Source organism: Pinus tabuliformis, chromosome J, assembly GCF_031772625.1.
Source record: "Pinus tabuliformis cultivar Carrire ecotype Pingquan chromosome J, CPIR1, whole genome shotgun sequence".
In the NCBI taxonomy this organism is placed as follows: Eukaryota; Viridiplantae; Streptophyta; class Pinopsida; order Pinales; family Pinaceae; genus Pinus; species Pinus tabuliformis.
The window spans coordinates 1,496,932,971-1,496,957,086 of NC_142295.1; the positions used below are offsets into that span (position 1 = coordinate 1,496,932,971).

Here is a 24,116-nt window from a genome sequence, read left to right on the forward strand (position 1 = left end):
CTTCTTCAATTCACTATGGATAAGAGATTGATTGCTTCTTCAATTCACTGGATAAGAGATTGATTGCTTCTTCAATTCACTGATGGATCAATTCATGAGTGGAGTAATCTGAGATTGTGAAGTATTTGACAAATGTGTAGTTGGTGCATGTTGTCTGGTCTAACAGAAAACCAATTGCCTAATGTGTTTCTCTGTTATAAAATCTATTGTGGCGCATGTAAATAGTGCAACCATGTGTCAAAGTAGCCATTGAGCAAAACAAAAATCCGCCAGCTCAGTGAGTTTAATTGGCTTGTTCTTTCGAACCTGTAGATTAATTCAATCATATCATATTATCAACTATATAAAGAGACATGAATCCATTATCATCTTATTTCATACCTTAGGGTGTTGTCGTTGCCTGAGAAGAGGATAAGCTCTGGTTGTTGCTCAACATCATTAGCATGAGCAGATGCAGAAGCCATGCACGAATATTCACAACCCTTATCATTGTCATATTTCTCACAAGGATTTCAACTCATTCACTCTTTTTTAAGATGGTTGATCAATTTCAGAGTGTGCTTGAGGCTATTTATAAGTGTTTGCAACTTTGCATTTGGAATGTGGCATCAAGGAGATGAACTAAATCAAGTCACATAAATTAATTCATGTAGTTCACAAAATCCTTAGGGTAGGTATTAGTAATATCTAAAATTAATTTCAACAGTGTTAACATTGACAATTCATTTCAATGCTTGCTCTACTCTATACGCTATCTTTGATATTTCAATGTATCTTGGTACATGATCATTCACAATTCACTTAAACCTTCTCATGCAAGAAAAATGTCCCCTGATTTAACATGTGATTTAACACACTGAAAAACTCAAAATTTCTACTATAGTTACGTAACTTCTAATTCAATGATGAAAAAATATAGAATTAAACGAAAAAGCCTCCAAGAATCTGCATGGAGAACCCATGTAATATTACAACATCGGAAAAGTCTAATTTTATTGTTATTGAAATGGAATGATTGAGGAAAAAAACACAAGGAAGGTGATCATTTGGCATTGGATCGACAATTACCATTAACCTTAAACAAAACTTCAATTAGGTAAGGTGGAGTTATAAAATCAAATTTGAAACAGAACTACTTTCGCTTTATGAAGACATTACAAAATGAAACTCCAACCTCTATAAGAGGTAAAATATCATTTTTAATTTAAGAATTCATTACAAAATCAAACTCAAAAAATGAAACTCCAACCTCTATAAGAGGTAAGATATTATTTTTAATTTAAGAAGTCATTACAAAATCAAACTCAAAATTGAACATTGAAGAAAACTTCTTTTAACTTTGGAAGCCATTTCAAAATCATGCACTATAATAGTCAAAGAGTTATTATTCATCTATTGTGTATTTTTTTTAAATAAAATCCATGAATTTTCTGAAAATTAATATGTCAAACATGTGATCCAAGTGTTTTCTCTTTGTTTATAGAAATCCAATCCATGCTTTTCCAAATGAATGAACATGTGATTCATATGAGTTCGAATAAGTTGATGGTTGTGGCTCCCCACAGTTTGAAAAAGTTTTTACTTATTTAATTAAAAAAACCCTATCTTTAGACTTCAACATGCTATATTGATGACATTCTTTAGACTTTTGTAATGGATTAGAAAGTTATTATGCCCATGGAAAAGTATATTTTTTGTTGGCCTGAGAAGAATCTTCCATACTAACTTCATAAAAACATGAGAAGTTTCGCATCTAGTTGGACTCCCATTTCAACTTTTGACTCTACAATGAGAAGGGACTATATAGCATGAAAAGTAAAAGGTCATTTATTATGTAGTACACAATATCACTGCCTTTTAAGCCTATAAGGTGAAGGGGATATGGTGTGAAAAGTCAAAAAATTATTTGTTGTGTAGCACTAGGAATGGTAAAACCGTGTTCACATCATGCTTGACTACCTATTCTTTACTACCATAACCTCGAAGTAATATCGACTAATCTAAGGCGAAACCATTGTGCAACCTAGGGAACGAGTTGTTGGCCTCTAGGACTTAACAGAGATAGATCTCACCCCTTGACAGAAATCCAAGGTAGGCAACATCGAGTGACGAAGAAAAGACAAATAGCCAAGCATGACACACCTAGGGAAATGTATGTCAACACTTTGTGCCCATGCATAGGTTGTGAAAAGTGGGTTCACCTCGTGGTGCTTCCATTTGAGAGTTTGGAAAACCTAATCTGCATGCATTCAACAGTGGCCTATGTTCGTGGTGAGATGATCTTCCCAAATCTTCTATTCCTTCGGTATACCTTTTGCACCTTTAAGGATAATTGCTAGTATATATATATATATATATATATATATGTATAGATATATATAGGCATATATTTATACAATCCTATAAACAAGGTTGTTCCCTCTCTATTATACATAGGAATATAATAATATATAATGTTCTAGATTCACATTTCATATATTGTGTCCTTAGTTGACTTTATGTATATTTTTTATTCTCTTTTGCTTTAAGACTATTATTCTTTTTTATTTTTAATATTTAGGTTATTTTATTTATTTTGGTCCTTTCTTTTTATTTATTGGATTTAATTTTAGAGTCAGATATTACTAATTGTTTGTTAATATATATAAGTCTTCTAATATTAATTCCTATTATTTCGATAATTTCTAAGACATTACATTAAAATAATATTTTAATTATAAATAGAATTAAATAGTATTAAATGCTTCATTTTATTGTTGTTTGATTTAACCATTGTAACTTTTTTACCTTGGCATCTCTATATTATTTAATTGCAGACTTTGATCATATCTTCTATCTTTGTCCTAATGATGAACCACATTGGGTGGTTCGAAACGCGTCGACCATATAAGTGTATATGTGATTTCACCAAAAGAATTTTCTCTAAATAATATGAATTGCAGAAGCTTGAACACATTAATATATTTCTTCATGTTGACACCTAATCTTTAGGGATTAGGAAATTATTGTAAATACACAAATGAGAAGGTGAAGAGACACTGTAATATGAATTCCAAGAGTCTCCCTCTTAATGTATATATCAATCATGTCTCTTAATGCAATTTATTCATTCATGGACTTACCCAAACCTGGCCTAACATACTCTTACATTTGTGGTATGTTAGTCGTATGGTTTTGTGTTGACTTGAATGTGCCATATACGTTGGGTGTTATATGTGTGATTAATCCTGGTATGTGTTATGTGCTTGAATGTGCGATATATGTTCACAGTGTTATATGTGCTTGCGTTGAACAATGAAGTTAATTTATACATGATGGTATATGATATATATGTTAAGGCATATATGTGTTGAGGCCTACATTGATTTTATGCTAGTTCAAAATTTGTATATGCGTTGGTATAAGTAGTGGGTCGTATATGATATTGGTATAATGGTATGCATTGGTCGTTCATGGTTATTACATGTTGGTCAATGGTTCATATATGTGGTGGTGTGTTGAAATATATGAATGCATCAACATGTGTTGGTTCATATTTGATAATTGATTTTTGAGTTATTCCAAACTATTGTATAATGGGTAATTTTATTTATAGAGACATATATTAAATTTCGATTATTCAGAGCACAGTTCAGAATTTCATATAAATATGCCTTATCTTATTTCCATAGTTGGAGTAGTTCTCACTTGAAAAGAGAACCACCATGAATGGTCCATGAAGATAAAGCATACCATCATTTTCAATGAGTTGTGGAAAGGAGTTTATGAAGGAGAAGCTAGGAATCAACCTGAAAAGCCCACATTTGACAAAGAGCTCGTCGTATGGGAGAACAAGAACAATAAGGCCTATACCTGGATTTTAGAATCAATCAATGAAGATGTGAGTCGTCAGATTGCACCATTTATAAATTCCTTTGAAGCTTTAAAGAAGTTGAAAGACTTATATGACTCACACTCTCAGCTTGAAGTAGTCCAATCAATGATCAAATTGTTCAATTTATAATTGAAAGATGATGATCCCCTTGCCCTAACCTCTGAAATAAGAGCTATTGTGCATGATGTAGAAGCCATCGATGTTAAAATAGATGTTCCTCTCACATCTTTTTTCAAGGCACGATATCCCACATATTCTATTTATCTTGAGTTATTACAAGCTAGTGGCAAACTTAAGGAGATTTCCTTTGACTCTCTTATGGAAAAGTTTGCTGAAAGAGAGAAATATTTTGGGAAGAAGAAGATAGTTGCTCAATCTTCTAAAGAAGTTTTGTGTCTTGCACATAAGAGAAGAATCAGTCACAAGATTCTTCTAAAGAAAGAGGTGGTTGTAGAGGACATGGAAGGAAGAATAAGACTCAAGGGGAGTAAACATTATCAAGGAAGACTTAATCTTAATTTCATGTAGTGCAATAGAAATGGACATGAATTAACATTGCCCATTAACATGTTGAAATACTAACTTCCCTTACAAAAATATATAAATTAAATTATTCCAACAAACTTCAATAAAAAAAATAGGCAAGTAAAAATGTAAATATCATAATCATTGGTGAATACAACATTCAAACTTCAACGCAAAAGAAAATGGCAAGTGAAAACTCAAATATCATAAACTTCATCACAAAAGAAAATGACAAGTGAAAACTCAAATATCATAATCACTTATGAAAGAAAAATAGTTTTGCATTAGTAATATCATCTTTAATGAAGTCTCCCAACCACTAATACAAAGAAGAACCCTCATATGTTTTGTAAAGTACCTTGGGTTTTTCAAAAAAACATGGTCCAAAACCCAAGTTAACATAAAACTTCATGCATAAGCCATAACACTTTCAAATATCTAAAGGGGAAAGATATAACCACTGTTGCACAATTGTTTTATTTATTGGGAAACATGCATATATAAACTTAAAAAATACTTTCCTATGGTCTACCTTATATCCATCCGTGAGCATAGTTCAGTTACCACTAGACAATGTATTGATTAAACCAATAAAATCCGAAGTCAAGCCAAGAACCATCGAACCCTTATCCAAAACATCCCAAGGTTTAATATCAATGACCATATTGATAAGTGATCCTAGCAAGCTCCCTTGAATGTGGAAGCTGCTAGGAGGAGTGTATCCTTCTACAGAAGACACAATGTAATTCTATTGAAGAGGTAGAGCCTCTAATGAAATCATGACCTACTGATTTCAAAGCCTTTGATGTTAGCATCCAATCTCCCAGTCTTCTTATGCTTTATCACATGAGGAAGAAGTAACGGCATTATCACTGGTCGAACCCCCTTACGTCTAGTGTTTATAATGCAGCAGGTGGCATTGCCCTCGAAAACTTCTCCATTGATAGCTCAGCCTACACATTAATTTGGATTACCCCTCTGAATCTACCCACGATTTTTTATGGAAGAAGAAGCTTCTAAATCATTTTTTAAAGTTGATCTTCGCATTCTCTGATTGAATTGGTTGTGTGGGGGGGTCCTCCTAGATCAAGGGCACAAATCAAGACAATTCTAACAAGTTTAATACAGTAAAAACATGTTTAGATGCCATTGGGATAGGGTAAACCCAATAGGCTTAGACGTAGGTAGGGTTCAGAGATAAGAGTCCCCCACTATCAATTTCTAATCCCTAATGCAGGGAGGAGAAGAGATTAATGTTGTTAGAGAGAGAGGAAAGAAAATTCAAACATGAGTTTCTAGGAGTCTAGAGATAAAAGTCTCAAATTCCAAAAAAAAAAGGTAGCTCTTTCTCAAATAGAGAAAAATGTTACACGAAGAAACCCTAAAATTGATTTCTAAGTCCTAAACATGAGTAAACAATAGATGTCATTACACTAATCAGGAGGCGGATGCAATCAGGGCTCAAACATAAAATTCTCGACATCAATTTTTGTTAGAGATCTCAAAATGGGTTAGCCTTAGATACATAAATGAAACAGCCTAAAGGTTAAGAGCATGTGTTTCCTTCTAAGAGGTCATAGGTTCAAATAGAGAGGTGTTAGAGTATTTATACCTCTATATATTTTTGTGCATAGTTGGGTCCCTTGTCCTACAAACAAGGGGGTTTCATACACCAAATTGGTGCCTAGTGTGTTTGTGGCCTTAAAATTGGGATTATTATTAATATTTTATTATTGCATTTGTATTCGAAGAAAATAATAATGATAATAATAATATGTTGTAGCAGCTACAACCACCCTCCAAAATTTATCCTTCGCTTCATTTTAGAGCCTTCCTCCCAACCCTTCACAGCAGCATGTCTTGCTTCGTCAAGTACACAAGCTTCAGTGATTTTCTTGTGGAAAGATAGTTTTTCCTTCAAAGCTTGTTGCTTTCCCATCACAGGATGTTTCTTCGGTCTTGGTCTAGCTGCAGGTTGAGCATCACCCTCGAGAAATTGTGAAATTCTAGAGGGAAACCAACCTTCCCTCTAGAAATTGCGCAATTTTGTCTGGTAGCCTGCTGGGCTCCATAATTGCGCAAATATGCCAGTCAAGCTTAATCCAGAAAATTGTGCAATTCCTCCCAGCAGGACTGCTCAGCCTAGGAATTGCGCAATCCTAGGTAGAAATCTATTGCTCTGCCCAAGAATTGTGCAAATCTCCTAGGCATCCAGCTCAGCTCCCTCCCAAAAAATGTGCATTTTCTCCAGGCAGTTGAGCACGCTCTTGCATGTGCAGTTCGTTTGACCAATTCCACCCGAGACCAAAGAAACTTGACTTGCATGCATGGGTTGCTTTTTCTCGGAATAGAGAAAGCAACATGCAAAAAGAATCCCTAGATTTTAGGGAGTTATTTTTAGCAGTTGGAAGTTACATGCAAAGATCGTTTCAGAATCTTTCCTCCAAGTGTTAATTTTTCCTAGATTTGTGGCATGCGCATAATGAGCTTCAAAATTATTTATTCGACGCTTCAGAGCTCATTTCTTCACCTCGATCTTGCAGCTCTAACATCCCATAGCACATTCAAGACTCTTTGACACATCCATCTCAGCTATTCACGGGTAAGTGGTCTCAACTTGTCTTTTGCAGCACTTCTGTCACTTTTTGTGTTTTCACTTGTGTGAGTGTTGTTTGCTTGATTTATATGAATGTTTTTTGTCTTTTACATGCATACTAGCTTGTACTAGCACCGTTTCAATTTTCGTTAGCATCTCACTTCTGTCGCATGCATGAAATTATTTTGCACGAACGGTCATTGATTCGGCAACTCACTTCACCCATACGCATGTTGTTCTATTTTTGAATCTTTCATTCACTGTTTTCATCCACGATCATTTACTTCTACTTACACTTAGTATTTCCATGCATTCACTTTCACATTTGCTTTAAGTTGCCAGTCGGCAGGTCTGGCTAGCCTTGGCCTGGACTCTGCCTCACCAAGACAGCATTGCGCAATCGTGAGAAGGAAGGCTCTATCTTCCTCTCAGAAAATGCACATTTCTTCCCAAGAACTATCCTCCAGGCTTGCATTGTGCAAATCTGAGGGATAGTGACTGTTGGCCCAGAAAATTACGCAATGCAGTCATTGAGCTTGCAGCCATTGCCAGTTGAAATTGCGCATTGCGCAATTCCAGCAGCCAGTCAGCCACTGATCTAGATTTAAACAGGAACACAACAAATTACAGAGATAACCATAAACATAGAGATGTAGTGGAAATAATACTTCATTTCATTAATGAGAAATACTTAAATATGCTTACAAACAGAAATGGAAATAAACCAGCTAGGGCGATGGTAGCTTATCTCTGAGAAGAGATGTGGCGGCTACATGCCTCTGAATTGTGTTACAATGAGGGTCAAAGGCCTGTTTATTGTTTAGAAACAATGAAAAACCCTAAACATCCAAAAACTAACCCTAGAAGATGAAACGCCAAACTGTGGGCCCCGTTTGGGTAAATTGGTACATCAACTTCTCGAGGCCATATCTTTGGCATATGATCTCTGTTTGACACACACAATATCTCGTTAGAAATATCTATCCAAGAAATACAAATTTTGGAATAGAAACATCAGTTCATGGACCCATGTTGCTCCCAGTTTTCCCAAAAAACGTCGTTTAGGGCCTCAAAACGGCTCGGAAGTTCAGGACCCAAAAACTGCTAAAAATAGTAAACTGTGCTACAATTAAGGAAACTGAAAAGCTGAAATAAACAATGGTGGGGGTCCAAGTGGACTTGGCAGGTGGCCACCAATATCCACTTGGATCATTCCTCCCCCCTGAGGAAGAAATGGTCCCCATTGCATTGAGTTCCTCCATGAGATGAGGAAACTTCTGCTAAACTTGGTCCCTAGTGAGCCACTTGCCCTAGTGAAGGAGTTGGCCTGCTTTGGCAACTAGATACAGTTGGATATTCTGCTGGCGAGTGTGCTTGATCTGTGTGTCCATGATCCGATCAGTTACAGCTTGTTCCATGCAATATGGATTTAACTCTATGGGTGTGAGTTATTCTGCAATGTAGGATGTGTCTAGTAATGGTGGAAAGTATGGCCGAAGGCAGTCCATATTGAACACTGGCTGCAGGCCAAGGAATGGGGGAATTCTAAGCTCAAATGAATTGTCTTCCACAGCCTTGGTAATGGTGTAAGGACCATATCGGACTGGTCTGAGTTTCCGATAGGCTTCGGTAAGGCGTTCCTTTTGTAAATGCAACCAGACTTTGTCGCCCACCTGAAACTTGTGTGGCACCTGATGTTGATCATGTCGCTGCTTGTACTTGGCATTTGATTTCTCCATAATTTCATGGACCTGCTGGCGAAAATGTTGGATGTGCTCAATGAAGTTGTTAGGCCCCTATACTACTAGTGTAACCCCTTATTGTTATTAGTACAACCCACTTATTATATTGACATACCCATGTAGTGCCCATATTTTTACTATTGTGCCCCATAGAAGCCCACTATTGTTATTATTGGGCCCTTACATTATTATTGTTATGTCGGCTCTGATTACGTTATGACCCCTTAGACTCCTATATATAGAAAGGAGGTCTTTTCATTTGTATCATCCAAGAATTGTTCATTTATGTAATGTAAAGGAGGTTGCCCCCTCGAAGAGGCCGAATTTTAAGGCGTTGATCTATCTTTTCTATCTTATTCTTGAGTTGGTTTCATAACATTTGGTATCATAGCTTTGGATTCTAGGGTTTCGCTGCTCCAAACAGGTCATCGTGGCATTTTCGCTATAACTTTTTTTCTGCAACATTTCAGAAGCTAAAAAAAATATCATTTGAGAAGACATCACGCTAAAGGTTGGGTCCGAATTTCAGAGCTTTTCGCACTATATTTGTGGAGGTATGATCTGAGGAAGTTGGTCTTTTTACAGACTCCTGAATTACATTCCAAACAGGTGACCTGGGGAAAATCGTCATAACTTTCTCTCTGAGCATTGGATTGAAATTTCGTAAGAAGGTATAGAAAGAGAACGGACTATAGTTTCTTGTATATATTCTTCAAAGCGAGAGGTCGAAACAGTGACTCATGGCACGTCGTACAAGTTCGCTCTACTGAACTAGTCTATAATCAGGTCACTGTGGGAGATTTCGTATAACTCTTTCTTGGAGAATCCAATTTGGATCAGACTAGTGGCATTGGAAAGAGGACACAGAGGGCTACTACAAGTCACAATTTCAGAACTTAAAGATTTGAAAGTACAGAGTTACAGTCGTTTAAAGATCGAGCTCCTAAAATTAAGAAAAAGCAAGATGAGGAAGTTTGATGGCAAGGATCTAGTAAATTGGATACTTCAGATGGAGAAATATTTTGATCTACATGGTGTACCACTGTTACAAAAGGAATGTATTGCATCTTCATATTTAGAACCGGATCAATTTTTATGATATGAAGGGCTTTGTTCTCGTAAGCAACTTGTTATGTGGTCAATTTTCACGGAGGAAATGATAGCACATTATGAGGATACAAAGAGCAGCACCTTCTTTAGAGCAACACCACAACAATTGGAAAGAGTAAAAGGGATTTGTGACATAGTGGAAAGAAAAATTATGGAAACCAGGAAGCATACCCCTCACAACTATAAAGATGGAAGTGTTGTTTCTCCTAGCCTTCCACAACCTACAAGGGTTACACCACAACAATTGGAAGAAAAAAGAGAAAAGGGGCTTTGTTACAATTGTGATAGCAAATGCACTAAAGGTCATAAGTGTGCTGAGAAGAAATTATTTTACATAGAATATGAAGAGGAGGAAGAAAAGGATCAAGAAACATTAAAAGAAGAAGATATACGCCAGGACCCCACCCCAAAGAAAGAAGAACTGAATCAGACCATATCTTGTAAAGCATTGGCAAGAATTACCACTCCTCAAACTCTCAAGATAGAAGGACATATCAAGAAGAAAAAGGTGAAAGAAGTGAAAGATCACATCAAGAAAGAAGAAATGAATCCAACCATATCTTGTAATTCATTGGTCGAAATTACCACTCCTCAAACTATCAAGATAGAAGGACATATCAAGAAGAAAAATGTTCAAGAAGTGAAAGATCACATCGAGCATCAAGAAATGAATCCGACCATATCTTGTAAAGGATTGGAAGAAATTACCACTCCTCAAACTCTAGAGATAGAAGGACATATGAAGAAGAAAAAGGTTCAAGCAGTGAAAGATCACATCAAGCATCAACAACAAGTTCTCCAAATTTTAAAGGATAACGCCACTTCGGTGCAAAATCAAATGAAACAATAGGTAGATCAACATCGTAGTGAAAAATGTTTTGATGTAGGTGATTGGGTATTTTTACTGCTACATCTCAAGCAAGCTATTTATGAGAAGGAAATGTTGGCAATACTACATGCACTTAAAAAATGGCGACCTTATCGAATGGGAAGACTCTTCAAGGATGAGGATGTGGAAGCATTGTTTTGTGTTATTTCTATTATCCAACCAGATTGGATAAACGAAGCAAGGGATGAATGGAATAAGGACAAAGAAGTATGTCCACTTATTCAAAAGTTGCAAAAGATCCCAATTCAAACAATATTGCCAGAAATTGAAGAGGAAGGAAAAATCATATTGGAACCTGGAGTAGTCACAGAAACAAGAACCCAACAGCTATGGAATCGATCAATTTCAGAGTATCTTATCAAGTGGAAGAACTTACTTGCTGAAGATTCCACATGGGAGGACAAGAATTTTATACAGAAGCATCAAGAACTACTCAAGTGTTGAGGACAACGCCTTTTGAAGGAGAGGGGCATGTTAGGCCCCTATACTACTAGTGTAACCCCTTATTGTTATTAGTACAACCCACTTATTATATTTACATACCCATGTAGTGCCCATACTTTTACTATTGTGCCCCATAGAAGCCCACTATTGTTATTATTGGGCCCTTACATTATTATTGTTATGTCGGCTCTGATTATGTTATGACCCCTTAGACTCCTATATATAGAAAGGAGGTCTTTTCATTTGTATCATCCAAGAATTGTTCATTTATGTAATGTAAAGGAGGTTGCCCCCTCGAAGAGGCTGAATTTTAAGGTGTTGATCTATCTTTTCTATCTTATTCTTGAGCTGGTTTCATAACAGAAGTTGTTTGCTTTATCTGTTTCAAACTAGACATGAGCTGAATCTGTGTGAGTAGTTGCAAATGGCATGGCCACATCAATGGTACATAGTGGCTAGAATCCCAAGCCCACCTGAAAAGGGTTGTGGCTAGTCGAGCTGTGGAGAGCCGGTTGTAGCTATGTTGAACATAGAGGAGTCTCTCGTCCCATGTGCATGGATGCTTTGAGTTGTACATGCGCAGAATGTGTACGATCATCCTGTTGACAACCTATGTCTAGCCATTAGTTTGAGGATGAAAGGTTGTGGACTTAGTGAGTTTGGTGTCCAGCATCGACCAGAGACTAGACCAAAATGTACTGAGGAACCTGTTGTCCCGATCTAAGATGATAAACTGTGGGATCCCAAAGTGTACCCACACTCATTCAAAGAAGAGATTAGCAGTGGCTTCTGCTGTGATATTCTTCTTACAGACTGCCATAATGGCCATCTTCGAGAACCTGTCAACAACCATAAAAACACAGTCGTTTCCATGCTTAGTGGAAGGAAGGCCTAACATGTAATACATGGAGATGGATTCCCAAGGTCAACTAGGCGCAGGCAGCAGGGTATAGAGGCCTTTCTTCTTGATGGTCGGTTTGGCAATGGCGTAGGTAGAGCATGATCTGATGTACTTCCCGACATCATGTCGAATATTCGGCCAATATAAGTGCTTCTATAGTACTGCCACTATTTTCTCAACCCCAAAATGCCTAGCAGCCTGGTTGTAGTGTGCTTCTCAAATCATCTTGGCATGCTTGCTTGAAGGAACACAAAGGTGACCCAGGTGGCATAACAGGGAAACCTGGAGGTGAAAATCTGGAACATGCTGACCCTTCAAGAGTGTCTGGTATGTGTGGCCAAATTTTGGGTCGCTTTTGTAGAGAAGTGGCCAATCAGAAGTCTTGTGCCCACAAGAGTTGAGCACGGTGGTTAACGCCATGATCGGTGGTCAACTGAGACAATCTGCAACATTATTGGTGTTGCCCTTCTTATACTTGATATTCAAATGGAACTGTTGCAGGTATGTCGACCACTTCTGATGGTAATCATTCTGCAATTTCCCTTGGGCTTGTATGAACTGCAGGGGTCAGTGGTCTGTGTGGATGACCGTTTCCTTCCCCAAAATGTAATGCTTCCATTGTCGGCAGGCTTGCACAATGGAATACATCTCTTTGTCATAAGTGGGATACTTTCAAACTGTGTCTGAAAGTGTCTCACTATGATATGCCATTGGATTCCCGTGTTGAGTAAGGACTGCCCCAATAGCATAGTCAGAGGCATTTGTCTCGACCTCAAATGGTTGTTGCAAGTCTGGTAATGCGAGCACAGGTGCCGAGCAGAGGCGATCTTTCAACTCTTTGAATGCCTTCTATTGAGGTTCAGACCAAAAGAATTTTGTTTTTGCTCCTCCCTTGGTGACTTGACTCAAGGGCCAAGTGATATGAGAAAATCCCAACACAAACCTGCGATAGAAGTTGGAAAGACCTAGAAAGTTACGAAGCTCTGTCAGAGTGGTTGGAGATGGCCAATCCCGAATGACTTGGATCTTGGTTGAATCCACATGCACCCCCTATTCATTAATAATATATCCCAGATACTAAACCTGGGTCATGCCAAAAGTGCATTTCTCCAAATTGGCACATAACTTGTGTTGCCGCAGTGTTTGGAGAACCTGTCGGATGTGGTGGAGGTGCTCTTCCCAACTCTGGTTGAAGATCAGGATGTCATCCAAGTATACCACTACAAATGAGTTGGTGAATGGCCACAAGATGTCATCCATTAGCCTCATGAAGGTTGCAAGAGCATTCGTCAATCCGAAAGGCATAACCAACCATTCAAAAAGGCCCTCCTTGGCTTTGAAGGCAGTCTTCCACACATTGGAGGGTTCAATTGGTACCTAGTGATATCTAAACTTCAAATCGATCTTGCTGAAATATTTTCCCCCTTTAGTTGGTCCAGGAGGTCACCAATCCATGGGATTGGGTACCTATTATGGACAATGATCTTGTTCAGTGCCCAATAGTCAATACAGAGTCTCCAAGTCCCATCCTTCTTCTGTACCAACACAATCGGGCTCCCACAGGGCGATGAACTCGGACGGATGTGACCTTTCTGTAGCAGCTACTGAATCTACCTCTTGATTTCATCGTTCTCCAAAATGGAGTGTCGATAGATTGGTCCATTGGGCAGCGGCACACCTGGGGTCAGATCGATGGAGTGCTTGACCTAGTAGTGCAGAGGAACCCCTGCGGGGGAGGTGAAGATGTCCTCATACTCCTCCATGACCTTGTACATCTATAGTTGTCATGCGGAGGGGCCTTTTCTGGAGGTCGTGGCCACCGTCTTCTTCTTTCCTTGAGGCTATATCACCATGAAAACAAATTTCCAGTTTGGAAATGAGCTTACTACATCTTTTTGCAGTAACCAAAGCGATAGCGGTAGGCGATGCTACCTCCGGTATCCTGTACAACTTATTTACCGAAGTAACAATAACAGCACGGGGCCTTGATTCATACACAGCATGTTGCTTTGACAAGTATGGTTGTCCTAATAATACATCACAAACTTCAAGGGGAGAAAGTCATACAATACCTCATCTGTGAAGGGCTCCATATTGTATGGAAGGCGACACCGTTGGCTCACGCAAAGATCCCGTCCTTGGTGAATCCACCCGATGGTGTATGATTATGGATGTGTTGTGGTCGGTAAGCCCAGCTGCTTCACGACCTCTGCCAAAATGAGGTTCTTTTGGCTCCAGCTGTTGACAATGAACTGTAGCGGGGAGCCCTTTACCCACATCTGGGAGTGGAAGAGGCGCTCCTCCTCCTCTGGATCTTCGTGGTGGCAACGGTGGCGTTTGGCTCCACATTGATAATCTGCTTCCCTTTGTCATTCCCCTTGTCGGGTTCTGACTCATAGTCAGAACATGCATCTGATTCTAAAACCTTTAGCTTGGCCACCAGTGACTGCTTGGCCCGACACTCACTTGTGTTGTGAGCGGAGCTCTTATGGAACTCAGACCACTTTCCCGTGTCCATTTTTGGCTTCGCGGTGTTGTTATTTGCTTGTAGCTTTGGCGGGTTGTCTTGGGCCACCTCGCCTTGGCTTTGTCCTCTTTTATGCGGCTTGGGGGCACCTTTCCCTTGCTTCGGATTCATAGATCCAAAGTCTCACTTCTTCTGTCTAAACTTTTGCTCGACCTTGATGGCATATTGGTATGTCGTGTCAAGCGACGAGATGTTCAGGAATTCTATTTCTTCCTGGATGTACTCGTGCAAGCAGCCATGGTATTTGAGTACCAAATGCTACTCTAAATCCTTGATACCCAGCTTTGTGCGAAGGGTATGGAAAATATTGGTAAACTTCGGCACATCTTGGTCCCTTCCCTACCGCAGCGTGGTCCACTTTATGTATTGATCCTCATAGTTGCCGACAGGGTAGTACTGCTCCTTGATGGCATCCCGGAATGAATTCCAAGTGGGTGCAGTTGAAAATAGTGAGCCTGTACTTTCATCCTTTTGCTCGCAGTAGGTTTCCCACCAGTCCTTGACGTGGGGGGTGCTTTGAGAAGAGCGAAAATAATATTTTCCCGACTCGAAAAATCATGAACAGAAAAATAACCCTCTAGCATATTTAACCATTTATTTACGGCATCTGCATCTATCTAATCCTCGAATATGGGGATTTCAAAATTAACTTGTACCTTAAATTGTGTGGCATTTCCAGAGTAGCTGTTGGAAGCTGATGTGTCGCCCCTGGGTAACCGCTAAAGGATCTAGGCAAAGTTGTCCATCATCGCGTTCCTTTGTCGCTCGAGGGCTTCTTCGAGCAAGATTTTGATAGGATCTCCTGCCCCCTCATCTTTCTTTTCATCCGCCATGGGAGGCCGTTTGGATTTGCGAGGTTGGCCTTGCAAAGGTTTGACCAGTTCAAGCCCTAACTCCTTATATCCCGACCTCGTTGGGGACATGCAAAGAAAAACAGAGAAAAAGCAGACCGCTATGATACCACTGATCCAGATTTAAACAGGAATGCAACAAATTATAGAGATAACCATAAGCACAAAGATGTAGTGGAAATAATACTTCATTTCATTAATGCGAAATACTGAAATATGCTTACAAACAGAAATGCAAATAAACCAGCTAGGGCGATGGTAGCTTATCTCTGAGAAGAGATGTGGCAGCTACATGCCTCTGAACTGTGTTACAATGAGGCTCGAAGGCCTATTTATTGTTGAGAAACAATGGAAAACCCTAAACATCCAAAAACCTAACCCTAGAAGATGAAACGCCAAACTGTGGGCCCCGTTTGGGTAAATTGGTACATCAACTTCTCGGGGTCGTAACTTTGGCATATGATCTTTGTTTGACGCACACAATATCTCGTTAGAAATATCTATCCGAGAAATACAACTTTTGGAATAGAAACATCAGTTCATGGACTCATGTTGCTCCCAGTTTTCCCAAAAAACGTCGTTTAGGGCCTCAAAATGGCTCTGGAAGTTCAAGACCCGAAAAACTGCTAAAAATAGTAAAGTGTGCTACAATTAAGGAAACTAAAAAGCTGAAAGAAGCAATGGTGGGGGTCCAAGTGGACTTGGTGGGTGGCCACCAATATCCACCTGGATCAGCCACCCTCCCAGAAGAAAGTGTGTAATCCTTTCCTATCAATCCCCAGGTATGTTGCATGTATTTCCTCAAGTTTTCTTTGGTTTTCACTGACAGATTTCTTGCCATGCATGTCACTTTGTCTCCAAATCTAGCAGGTGTTCGTCCGCCTCTTTGTAGTTTAGGATCAATGGCCTCCAAGAGAGCAGGATCCAAGGACACTGACAGAAGTGCAACTGGAGCAAAAGTTGAGCAAGTGTCTACAAGTCTACCGATCTATGAAGATACCAAGTTGATTCTATACAAGGACAATAAGCTGAAGTGGCAAGAGTTCAATGATGCTTTCACAGGCACATTTGGGGAAGACCTCGAGGACCGCCAATTCTATGTGAACATTCACAAGTCTGTCTTGTACCGGATTGCATGCAGGTATCCCGTGATCCCTGGGTGGACATGATAAATTGGATCGTCTCGCACAGCAATCCTGAGACAATGACATTGAGCAGTGTCAGCGGGACGGAGATTGCTACCTTCAGGGCACAGGATTATGATAAGATGTATCAGACGATGGAGCCTGTGACCATCATGGAGACACCCTTCAGCTTACCCAGCAGCAATGCCAACTCCAGAGACATTTTGAAGAACTAGGTGAAGGAGCCGGCTAAATTTAGGATGACACCCAACGAGATCTACAAGATGAAGACACTGCAGAAGGTGTATCAATACTTGTTCATATTTGCATTTCGATTGTATACCCAATAAAGCACAGAAACCTTCCCACAAAGTTGGTTGATCATGTTGGACCAACTAGCCAGAGAGAGCAAAATATATAACTGTTCCAACATGTTGGCTCATCAACTGAAGGAACAGGTAACAAGGGCTCGACATCCGCCCAAAGGTATGCAAGAAAAAATCTAGATGTCCACCTACATCTTGGATGCAATCTGTGCCCAACAAGAGTTCCCGAGCTTGAAGTGGGCATGGACACTGGCGGAGACTGCTGTGAACACTTATTGTAAGATGTTGTCTGAATGCAGCTTCACAGGAGTTATCACATGGCTATCCAATCATTTTTTCACCCTGTTTTACAAGATGATATTCGAACAGGATCCACCCTGCATGTCGAAAGTAGAAATTGATCCAGGTGGATATTGGTGACCACCTGCCAAGTCCACTTAGACCCCCACCATTGTTTCTTTCAGCTTTTCAGTTTCCTTAATTGTAGCACAATTTACTATTTTTAGCAGTTTTTCAGGTCCTGAACTTCCATAGCCATTTTTAGGCCCTAAACGACGTTTTTTGGGAAAACTGGGAGCAACATGGGTCCATGGACTGATGTTGCTCTTCCCAAAGTTGTAGTTCTCAGATAGATCTTTCTAACGACTGTGCGCGTCAAACGGAGATCGTATGCCAAAGTTACGACCTCGGGAAGTTGAGGTACCAATTTACCCAAATGGGTCCCACAGTTTGGCATTTCATCTTCTAGGGTTAGGTTTTTGGATTTTAGGGTTTTCCATTGTTTCTCGACAATAAATAGGCCTTACAGCCTCATTGTAACACAGTTCAGAGGCATGTAGCCATCACATATCTTCTCAGAGATAAGCTACCATCGCCCTAGCTAGTTTCTTTCCATTTCTGTTTGTAAGCATATTTCAGTATTTTACAGTAATGAAATGAAGTATTATTTCTGATGCATATCTGTATTTATGGTTATATCTGTTATTTGTTGCGTTCCTGTTTAAACCCAGATCAGAAATGGAGGCACTAATAGACATTGTTGATTGGTATGCCTCACCGTCCGGCACCTTCATATGGATGTACAGTGCGGAGAAGCCTCCGCATGTTCTACCAAAGTTTGCCTTGGACATACTCGTCATGTAGGAAGTAGCATATCACATCTCAGCAGGATTAACAGCTAGGTTGCACCAGAAGAAGAAGGCACCTTGGCCCGCTCTTCCATTACGCATTGGGTTATACGAGATTTAGAGTTTCAAGCATGCAGATTTTGAAGCATAGCAGATGAAGAAGTATGCATTCGACCTCCAAAGTTACAATCCGTATGACCTGCATTGTCTTCTGAAAGATCACTGCACGAGAGTACAGTTCAACTGGATCTAAGGGGCATGTCATTAGGCGGAGGAGGACCCATGTAGATATTGTTACAACTCCTCCAAACTCAATGAACCGATCAGCTTTTTTGTGGAATGGTTAATGAAGCAATGTGAATAAACATCTTGGAGAGCACCAGAAGCAGCAACAACAGCAAAGGTGAACATACCAGTGTGCGACAAGGGCAAGAGGAAGATTGTCCATCGCATGGACGAAGAGAAAAAATGCAAGTTTTGAGCATATCCACTTGTGGAGAAAGCAGTTATGGCTATAGAGGTTGTTGGGTTGTGTTATATTCTTTCCACGATTAACCTACGTAGTGAACCGAAGGGTTAGAGGGGGGGCTCCGCCCCCTCTTCGTTGCACCGATTGTGCAACGAGGGGGTCACAGGGGGGGGCGGTAGCCCCCTCTGTCCGGGGGGTTTGAGGGGGGTAGGTAGCCCCCCTCTACGGATTTGGGGCAGCGCCCGGGAAAAAAATTTGGACCCTATATTGGGTTGGGCGGACCTACCTATGGTTTTCAGTTCATGGTTTTGCACGCGATGGTTTTCGGTCCATGGTTTTGGACGAGATGGTTTTCGGTCCATGGTATTGGATGCTTTGGCATGTATAAATATGTATTATATCATTGAAAGGAACATAATGAAAAATCAAGCTGGTAGTCCCGGTTTTGGGATCCAGGGGAAAATCTCTATGTATATGTGTTTTATGTGTTATGCTCTCACATTGTTTATTTTATGTGTTTTAGAATTCGTATGCATGTAATTTCTATACGGGGTTAAAACCTACATTTGGTATCAGAGTTGGTTTAGCTTCAAGGGGACGCCTTTGGTGCTGAGGGGTTTCACTCGGGCCTGTGGTAGAGCCTGTTCAGTGGGAGACCTGCGGGATCGATTCTGATAGTGAAAGAAGATGGCGAGCAGTGGAAAGATAGAGATAGAGAAATTTAATGATCAGAGTTTTGAGTTGTGGAAACTCAAGATGGAGGATCTGTTGGTGGATAAAGATCAGTGGATCACGGTAGATCTGGGTACTAAACCAACAGGAGTGTCTGATGAAGAATGGGATAAGTTGGATCGGAAGGCAAAGAGCACAATACAATTGTGTGTCTCACATTCAGTATTGTTGAATGTATCAAGGGAAGCTATGGCTAAGGCTTTGTGGGACAAGTTAGGGACTTTGTACCAATCTAAGTCTCTGGTGAATAAACTATTCCTATGGAAAAAGTTGTATAACATGAGGATGAAAGATGGAGACTCGGTGACAAGCGAATCGCGCAGAGGCAGAGAGAGAAACGGAGAATGGAGGAAATGGTGAAGGAGTTGCATGAGTTGAAGGAGCAACTCCGGAAGGAATAGGAGTTGCGAAGACAGGAAAAGGAAGTGCAACAAGAACAAGTACAATAGGGGGTGCAACTTGTGTATACGGATGAAACAGCGCCCGTACAAGTAGTGGACTCATCAGAACAACTTGCATCAGGCAAAGAGGGTGAGCCATCACAGGAGCAGGACTTCGGTCAGGAGATAGAGCAGGCACTTAAACAAATGGATACAGATATGAAGCAATAGGAATTAGAGCAAGACACTAACCTCATGCCTTGCCACCAAGAGGTTGACCCACCAGATTCACCACATCCAGAAGATGAGCAAGTCCCAAGTGACCAAGGAAACACTGAGATCCTTGGAGATCAGCCAGAAGGAGAGATGCACAACATCTCATTCGACAAGTTTCAACATAGAGTTGTCTAGTCTCGTAGAGTGTCGACTCTGAAAGATTACACATCTCCTGCACAGTATGAGGAACGAGTGATCGTGTCTGACGTGCACAAACATCCATCAGCATTGGTCGCTGCTACCAGAGCTTATGTCAAGGCCACTAGCTCGAATGCTCGCTTTTTAATAGTTGAGAACGAGCGAATGGCGAAGGAACTACAAACGGCCAATCAGGGAGGAGAATTGGTTACAGCATCTGCCCAAGCAGAATTGAAGAAGGAAATACTAGATGAAGTGTTGTCCCTTGACACAGTTATGCGGGCGTTGTATTCCAAGTTTGGTACCGTGCATAAGGCAGTCGTCCATCTCAACGGATGGTAGCAGCAAAGTGCTAGAAGAGCGCATATCTTGTCAAATGTTCATGCTTTTGTTGATTACATGCAAACATGGATGATGAGATACAAGGGAGCCCTGCTTCACTTGCTTAATATGATGAAGCCCAGAGCGGTTGAGCTAAAGACACGCATCTAGAGTCAAATCTGGAACTATGAAGATCTCTCGTAGTTCATCACTAGTCTAGATGTTTCCCACACATGTGTATTCAAGAGTATGGATGTTGTGGTGCACGCACATGCGATCCCATCTATTTGGACTCTCACCCATGCGAAGACAAAGGCATAGGTCCAACTAGAGCTTGACTCACACTTTGATGAGTTGATGCGCATAGCCACCAGCTCAGACTTGCCAATCAGTGCAGACATCATGCACCAGTATGTTGTTGGTCTGGTCGTGTTGAAGATAATGATGTGCATGCTTTCAGACGAGTTGGATAGAGGAGCCCGAGTAGTGTACCCGGATGCTATGGAGGCAAGAGTTAGGTTTTAGAAAGATGTCACCTTGGATTACATGGACACCATTGCGGACTATTGATCTTGGAATCATTTCATTATTGTTGATCATCGAGAGGATGTCAAAGAGTTAGACTTCCCACGGTTGTCTAAGTAATAGTGATGTCTTGCATGGCTTGTTCAAGCCATTTTGTCTCACATGGGTACATGTACATTGTAATGTAACGTCTTGTCACGTGTAAGTTCAAGTGTCGATAGTTGGATGTAACAGTCATAGAGTAGATGAAGAGTCATGAGGGTAGATGAACTGTCATAAAGGCGAATGTCAAGGGTCACCCCACCCTTTGCTATAAATAGTCCCTCGTAACTCATTGTAAAGGCTTTTGGTTAGCCAAGCTTCGATAGGAGTATCTTAGAGAAAGCTTAGAGAGTATTGTAATGCACCTTGGCTTCTCCACTGCACAAAGCTAGTATATCTCTTTGGAGGAGCAAGCGGTTGTGGTTGTAACATTCCACTATTGGAATTGGCGGGTGTACATGGATGTATTGTATAACTGGAACTTACACTTGTTAATATAACAGAGCCAACACGTTTTCATGCATATGTTATTATTGTAGTTGGACTATTCTGGTTTCTATAGCAATGTATGTTATTTAATTTATACATTTGTGTATGAACTATTTTGTATGCAATTGTATGAATCTTGTTGCAGATGTGTTGTTGGTTTGAACATCACTTTGGATTGCTCGCTATCTTTCTTTCCAGTCAGTGATGCATCTTTGCTTGTGTGTTCCCTTCTAAGCCGAGTACTATTACAGGTTTCCAAGGGGCGCACTCACCTCACTCCCCATGTGTTAGAACCTCTCATGAACCTTCCTTGGCTTGCCGCAGTTGTTGTTGGGTTGTGTTATATTCTTTCCACGACTAGCCCACGTAGTTAACCAGGGGGTTAGAAGGGGAGTGGAGCCCCCCCTTCGTTGCGCCGATTGTGTAGCGGGGGGGGTCACAGGGGGTTTGAGGGGTGCAAGTAACCCCACTCTATGGGGTCTGGGGCAGCGCCCCAGAAAATTTTGGTTTTGGACCCTATATTAGGTTGGGCGAACCTACCTATGGTTTTGTGCATGTTTTTCACACATGGCTTTGGACGCGATGGTTTTCGGTCCATGGTATTGGATGCTTCGGCATGTATAAATATGTATTGTAACATTGAAAGAAACATAATGAAAAATCAAGTTGGTAGTCCCGGTTTTGCGATCCAACAGAAAATCTCTGTGTATATTTGTTTTATGTGTTATGATCTTGCATTGTTTATTTTCTGTGTCCTAGAATTGTATGCAGATAATTTATATACGGGGTTAAAACCTACATTTGGTATCAAAGTTGTTTTGGCTTCAAGGGGACGCCTTTGTTGTTGAGGGGTTTCGCTCGGGCCTGTGGTAGACCCTGTTCAATGGGAGATCTGCGAGATCAATTTTGGTGGTGAAAGAAGATGGCGAGCAGTGGAAAGATCGAGATTGAGAAATTTAATGGTCAAAGACTTTTTAGTTGTGGAAACTCAAGATGGAGGATCTGTTGGTGGATAAATATCAGTGGATCGTGGTAGATCCGGGTACTAAACCAACAGGAGTGTCCAATGAAGAATGGAAGAAGTTGGATTGGACGGAAAAGAGCACAATACGATTGTGTGTCTCAGATTCAGTATTGTTGAATGTATCAGGGGAAGCTACGGCAAAGCCTTTGTGGGACAAATTAGGGACTTTGTACCAATCTAAGTCTCTGGTGAATAAAATGTTACTGTGGAAAAAGTTGTATAACCAGAGGATGAAAGATGGAGACTCGGTGACAGAGCATCTGAACGCATTTAATACTGTGATAAGTCAGTTATTATCTGTTGATATTAAAATTTCAGATGAAGATAAGCGCATCAGTTTTTTGTGTTCACTACAAGATTCGTGGGATAGTCTGGTTATTGCAATAGGTAGCAATACAATTACCTTGCAATTTGATGAAATAGCCTCATCCTTGCTGACGGAGGAGATGAGATGGAAAAATATTGAGAGCCAGAATGGTGATGCCTTGTCTGTATGAGGACGGTCCCATAACAGAAACAAAAATAAGTCATCGAGTGGTAGAACTAAATCTAGAGGGAGATCTAAATCTCCAGGAAAACCTGTAAAGGTGGTGTGCTAGAAATGCGAAAAGAAAGGGCACTACAAAAGGGATTGTAAATCTATAGCTCCTGATAAAGGAAATGGATCTAATGATGCTCCTTCTGCAGAGGTGAAAACCACCTCAGATGAAGGTGGGGATGTGTACTTGGCTTCTTTAAGTACACATGTAGATCATGAGGCATGGTTGATTGACTCAGGTGCATCCTTTCACATCACTCCCCATAGAGATTGGTTCTGTGAGTATGAGAAATACGATGGTGGTGATGTCTTCTTAGGGGATGATAAGAAGGCTAGAATCGTTGGTTGCGGAAAAGTAAAGTTGAAGTTGCAAGGTGGAAGGGTTAGAACACTTCTGGGTGTTCTACATATTCTTGCATTGGCCAGAAATCTGATTTTTGTAAGCATGCTGGATGATGCAGGTGTAAAAACAGTGTTCAAGAAGGATACCTGCAAGATGGTTCGGGGGGCACTGGTATTGATGCAGGGAGTTCGGATTGGAACTCTATACAAGCTACAAGGTAGCACTGTTGTTGATGGGTGCAAAAGTTCTGTGGTTCCTAAAAGTGGAGCAAAAAATCTAGTGGTCTCCGGAGAGAAGACCATGTTGTGGCATCAAAGGCTTCGACATATTGAAGAGAAGGGCCTTCGAATACTTCATGGTAAAGGTATGGTAGAAGGTATGAGTAATATCTCTCTGGATTTTGATTTATGTGAAAATTGTGTATATGGAAAGCAGAATCGGGTGATTTTCCCCTCTAGTGGTAAGAGGGTGAAACAGATATTAGAGCTTGTGCACAGTGATGTGTTTGGACCTGTGAAGGTTTCATCATTGGGTAATTCTATGTACTATGTATCATTTATAGATGACTTCTCAAGGAATACATGGATATATTTCCTTAAGAAGAAATCTGAAGTCTTTGATAGGTTTAAAGAATTTAAGGCTCTAGTGGAAAACTAGACAAAGAAGAAGATAAAGGTGCTGAGGACAGATAACGGTGGAGAGTTTTGCAGTAAGGAATTTGAAGAATTCTGTAAGAAGTGTGGTATAGCACGGTAGAAGACTACTCCATATACACCTCAACAAAATGGAGTTGCAGAAAGAAT

At 40.3% G+C, this 24,116-nt stretch overlaps 1 pseudogene; it reads left to right on the top strand.

The window, feature by feature from the left end:
- The window catches only part of LOC149233096 (protein STABILIZED1 pseudogene), a 70,778-nt pseudogene that overhangs the window by 14,440 nt on the left and 32,222 nt on the right, over positions 1–24,116 (top strand).